Source organism: Gossypium hirsutum, chromosome A11 (genome assembly GCF_007990345.1).
Source record: "Gossypium hirsutum isolate 1008001.06 chromosome A11, Gossypium_hirsutum_v2.1, whole genome shotgun sequence".
Lineage (NCBI taxonomy): Eukaryota > Viridiplantae > Streptophyta > Magnoliopsida > Malvales > Malvaceae > Gossypium > Gossypium hirsutum.
Window position 1 is genome coordinate 31,500,993 of NC_053434.1, and position 6,645 is coordinate 31,507,637.

Sequence of the window (6,645 nt, forward strand, 5' to 3'; positions counted from 1 at the left end):
AAAATGTAGGTGTCAAATTACACAAATATTTTAAACTTTGTAATTGAATCTATTAATTCGAAAATCACCCAATTTTTTTATATATATTCAGGATAATAAAAAAAATTTAATATAAATCTTCAAAAAACAATATATATATCCGAAATATAAAACCCATGAAATTTCATGAATCAATTATTCAAATGAAGAACCTGAATCAATTCCCAATGATTCGATATGACGAGGCTCGGATGCCACTTGTTAGATTTATTAAAATAAATCTATAATAAAACTTAATAAACTAAGATTTGTCATGTCAAATCATCAAGAATAAATCAAGAACAAAACTAGATGCAGAAGCGTACTTGAATCCATGGATTCCTTGAAACTTTCTGGATCTTGGGGATTTGATCTTCCAAATTACCACACAAGAAATTCAGAGAATATTTGCTCTCTCTTTCTTAACGAAGGGATATTAGAAAAGACATCTTGTGTATAATTTGGGGACCATAACCCTAATATTTATAACCTTAGCATATTAGTTCTAATCAAATTCTAATTAGCCCATCATTAATTAAAATTTGATTAGAAGAGTATCTACACATATTTGACCCATATTTTATTTAAAAATTAAAAGCCCAATAAATTCTAACCAAATTAGATCACTTTTAATTAGGGCTAACCTATCATGATAGTAAATAATAACATGTAATTATCCTTATTATATATGTGATGTCCAAATTTTCCAACAGAAATCACATATTTAGAAAACAAATGTGTGTTTAAAAATAACATACAATAAATAATGAAAATTATGGTTTGGAACTAATTAAAAGTAACACATGAAATATGTATGGTATTAAAATAAAAAAGATTAAATTAAAGTGAGAGTAAAACAAAATTTAAATACGTAAATACATCATATATATATTTTTTAGTGAGAACAAATAAAGTTATTACAAAGGTCTAATCAAATCTAAAAGGATTTCAATAACTAAGTGAAGACCCTCATTTCTACCAAAGGCCAACTTTGTAATATAATCAGCTTCCAGATTCATTACAAGGGTAGTAATTACACTCTTGTAATTACAAAAAATTGTAATTCCCTAGACGTGTTTGGTTGACAGAATATAATTATATCATAATTCCCTATGTCATATTTGGTAATACAAATTGTAATTACACAGTTACATAATTCTTATTTTTTAAAAATACTAATTATTATAAAAATTTATTAGTATGATAAAAATAATTTCTAAATAAATAAAAAAAATAGATCATCCTATGTATTATGTTAATATAAAAAGGTAGTTGATAATACGATTACTAAAAAAAAATAACAAGAAAAGTAAACATCATAAGCAATTTTATCTAATTGTTCTAATGCATATTTGTTGAGTTATTCCCTCTTTAATATTTAACATATGACACTCCACACTCGACCTAATCACCAAATCTGAATGTGTGATATCATATTATGTTCCTGAAACAACTCATAATAAACTTACATACATTTCACATAATTGAATCACTTAAATTACATTTAGCACATAATCTAATCATTCAAGGATTAAGTGGAATATAATACTAGCATAGAGTTTTAACTCAAACCCATTTGCCAAGTTCCAAGGTTATGTCTTGAGATAAGGGACTTCATATCTAGAGACAGGACATAAATTATTTTGGAAAATTTTAGCTTTGAAGTTAACATGTCTCGAGGCACTAGAAGTTGTGTCTTAAGGCAAGGTCTCTCATATCTCCAAACTAGGTCTTGAGACATATCTCAGTTTTTTCTTATTTTTACTTGATGTTTGGATGTCTTGAGATAAGGAGTTCATGCCTCGAGACCTAGAACAGGGAAAATATTATTTTAGCTTCGATGTACTTCTAACTCGAGACAAAAGCCACTTGTCTTGAGACTAGCTAGATGTGTCTTGAGACATTAGGTGCTTGAATGCAAAAATTAAGTGAAATTTTATTCTAACAATCTCAAGACATGTTCCTCCTGTTTCAAGACCTAGTGTCCAAATGCTCAAAATTTTGCACTTCTGAATATCCAAAAACCTTAACCAAATGAACTCAAACTTACCCAAAATCTTATCTCAAAATATAATCATCGAATCAACCTATCTAAACACATGCATACATCACCAAATCATACCTTACAACACAATATTTCCATACCAACTAACTTACGCATTCAAACTCATATAATCAAGTATAATTAGCTCGTAATCAAAAGATAAAATCCAATCACTATTGATAAGTGATATTCGCGACAAGTTTTGAAAAAATTTATAATTAATCGTTCTTGAAACTAATTATTATCACGATGAAGGCAAGTGTACCTATCGAACAGTAGTATAGCTCTAGCAAGACAGGATTTTCGAACCCAAAGGAACCAAGAGTACTAGTAATTACTTTATTTTTATTATCTAACCTAAAAATTAAGGGATTTGTTTATCTAGACTAATTAACTAAACTAAGGGTGCACAGAGAGAAAATTGGGAAAAAACTTTTGGGAAAACTCTATTGATTAAGAGAATACCCAAGGAAAAATCCACCTAGACTTCACTTGTTATTTGACTCTGAATCAGACGATTTATTCATTTGACTTGATCCGTAGAAATCCCTAAGTTATATTACTATCTCTCTCAAGACTAATAACGTCTAACCCTAGGTTTATTAATTGAAATCTCTTTCTAATTAATGCCCTAGTGTTGTATTAACTCGATCTATGGATCCCCTTATTAGGTTTCACCCTAATCCGGGAAAATCTTATCACCCTATCTCTAGGGGTGCAATCGACTCTGCTTAATTACGACAAATTTACTCTTAGACAGAGTCTATTCTGCCTCTGAATAAGAGTATTAACTTGGATCAATATCCTGTAATATTAAAACAAGAATTAAGAACACATAATTAAGAATAAGTCAAATATTTATCATACAATTCAGATAATAATAACAAGATTCGTCTTAGGTTTCATTCCTCTTAGGTATTTAGGGGGTTTAGTTCATAATTATAAAAGAAAACATATCAGAAGAATGAACACAAAACATAAAAAAACCCAAAACCCCTGAATGGAAATTAAAGGGAGATCTTCAGTCTTGACGATGAATCCGGCTTCTGAGATGGACCAATCGGCTTTCATTGAGTAATTCCTTGCCTCCTACTCGGTGTGTCTCTTCTAAGTGCCTCTTCAAGTGTTTAAATAGGCTTTAGAATGCCTAAGAGCCCTCAAAAGTGACCTTTTTCGAGTAGGATTATACTTGGGCTCGGCAGGGGCACACCCATGTGACACACCCGTGTGCGATTACTCCAGCCCGTGGTCAAAGCTATTGAATAGGCACGGGCGTGTAGTCTACTCGTGTAAGTCGTGCTTCGATCCTGCCAAATAGACACGGCCATGTGACACACCCATGTGAGGAAGTTTAGGCCGTGTTGATTTTCCACGTGGGTCCATTTTCTCTGTTTTTAGCCCGTTTCTCGCTCTTTTTATTCTCCTATGCTCACCTAAGTATAAAACATGAAATTAAAGAATTAGGAGCATCGGATTCACAAAATCTAAGGAGAAATAATCCATAAATGTTCTAAGCATGGGAAAAAAATATATGTATAAATTACGGTTTATCAAATACCCCTACACTTAAGCGTTTGCTTGTTCTCAAGCAAAATCCTCAACTCACAATCAAAATAAATTCTTCTCAATTTATAATCCCTATCAATAATATCTCAAAATAATCCATAAGTATTCATACATTGAAAATTCAACTAAAAAGTACATCAAAGTTTCAAACATTCCAAGTTGAGCATTTTATCATGAAAACATAGGTGTCCTCCTTCACCTAAGTAATCACCTTTGATCAAAATATCACAAAGTCTAACATTTTCACCAAAGATTCACTGAAATCACTCGAGGTGTTTAAGGACATCAAATAAAGCACTCATTAGTCAATATGAAAAGTTATTACCATAGGCTTGAATGAAAATCAAGTCTCCATCGCTATATATTGAGATGATACATCAATCAAAAAGGTCTTTAGAGGGTTGTAACGTGGCTTTGGTTAGGGGGTGTGGTCACAAGCTGAAAGAAAAGGTTAGAATCGAGATTGAATTGAAGAAATCACCTAACTAAAAAATAACTAATTATCAGTTGAATACAAGTGAGCTTTTTCTCAAATTATGGAATTAACACTCAAGCTCAGAAATGACGAATTACAACTAATATGTATATAAATATTATTTTTTTTTTAAGAACAAGTCAAATAACATGGAACTTAATTATTGCAACAAAGAATAAAACATAGCTAAGCAATTAATTCAAATCAAATCTTGACAAAAATAGGGATCAAATTAGGGGATTTCAATAATAATGGGTTATGAGTTAATATTGAGGGTAAATCAATTAATGGCTTGTTAGGCTCAAAAGGGTTCACTAAGGGTTAATTATGAAGGTAGGCTTTTGTGGAGTGAGTGGGTTAAACCTAAGTGCCTTTATCATCTCGACATATCAAATCAAATGGTGTGGTCTTGACATGCATAATCAAGCAAGTTCTAGAATAACAAATCAATATTGACGCACTCATAATAAAAGTGAGCATGAAAGAAATAACATATGCTCTATAGGCTCAAGATCTCACAAACATTATGGCTTTTTGATGTTTAAACTAGTGAATTTCAATTCAAGATAATACCTAAACTTAGGGAGGTAACCTAAAAGTTTTTAATTCTTCAAAAATCAACTTATCATGATTGATTCCCTAATGTCTTAAAGTTTAAACAATCAATGCATAATGTCTATGTTTTAATTCAAGAAATATCAATAAAAATCATAAATTAATTAAAATACATTCTAATAGTGATATGAGTGATTCACGTGAGAACAATACCAAATTCAGGGATTTCTGATAATGATATAAAAGACCCCCCACACTTAAGATGTACATTGCCCTCAATGTACAAAGATAGATATATTGAAAAATATATATATATAATCATAAGATAGGGAGAGAAGTGAAACTTCTTGAATGATGAATGAACTCCTTGAATTGGAGTTATGAGAATAATTGGCCAAGGCAATGATGAGATTGATGGAGGATACTTTGATGGTGGTAGATTTCCAGTGGAGTTTTTAGTTCCTAAGTGATGATGAACTTTGGAGCTCTTTATAACTGTGATAGAATTAGGAACGTTTTAGGAAATATAAAGAAGCCTAATTACTCGTAAAGAAATAGTGGAATAAAAATTATAAAATCGCAAGATAAAATAGTATTAAAAGGAAATAAAAAGTAATTTCAAACTATAAAGATTAGAATAAAATAAATAATAGGTGTTTATAAAGAGATTGGGGCACACGGGCGTGCCCTCATTTCAGCCCGTGCATTTCGTGGTTTTTGAAATTGAGCGCATGGGTGTACACGACCATGTTGCACGACCGTGTCAAGCTTCGTTCGCTTCTCCCACACTCATGTATACAGGTGCATGCCCGTGTTATTTTGACAAGCTCGACCACGGTCGGTGGGCACGGTCGTGTCGCACGCCCGTGTTAATTTGGCAAGATTGCCCACAACCATGTCTCACGGTCGCGAAAACTTATCAGATCCCGTATTGGGGAAATGTTTTTGCCCTATTTTCTTACGACCATATCACACGGTCGTGTTACATTTCGTGGTATGTGCATGGCCTACGGCACGCCCGTGTGCCTCGCCATGTGTTTCTGGAAATCCTGTGTTTAGTGACTCAGTTAGTGAATTAAATGTTAAAGACTAAAATTTAAAGAAGTTAACACTGTTAGTGCTTGGGTTCTCTCTCGAGAAACGCTTATTTATAGTCTAAGCTCCACTCTACCTTACGGGTATATTTAGGTAACTTCGTGGAGCTGTAGCCCTTCTTTATCATTTTTGAAATTCTCACCGTTATAAATTTTGAGACAATGTCCATTTACCTTAAAAGTGCCTTGTGATGGATGACTTACCTCTACTGTGCCATATGGAAACACAGTTTGAACTACGAAAGGACCTGACCATCGTGATTTAAGCTTTCCAGGAAACAATTTGAGCCTCGAGTTATATAACAATACTATATCTCCAACTTCAAATTGCCTTTGTTGCTTCAAACGGGCATCGTGGCGGCTCTTTGTCGCTTCGTTGTATAGGCACGAATTTTCATATGCATTGGCTCGCCACTTATCTAACTCGTTCAACTGCATCAACCTGTTTTCACCTGCAAGTTTGGGGTCAAGGTTTAAAAATTTTATATCCTAAATGCCTTGTGTTCTAACTCAAACGTTAGATGACAACTTTTCCCATAAACAAGTTTGTAAGGTGATGTTCCTATGGGAGTCTTAAAAGCAATTCTATAAGCCCATAAAACATCATCTACTTTCATCGCCCAATCCTTTCTGTTTAATTCTACTGGTTTTTCTAGGATACGTTTAAGCTCTCGATTCGCTACTTCGACTTGGCTACTAGTTTGAGGGTGATAAGGGGTAGCTGTTCTGTGATGAACTCCATATTTCTTAAGGGTCTTGTTAAATTGGGCATTACAAAAATGAGTACCCCTATCACTGATAATTGCTCTAGGTGTACCAAATCGAGAGAAAAGTTTCTTAAGGAATTGTACTACTACTCTAGCATCATTAGTAAGCAGAGCTTGGGCTTTAAC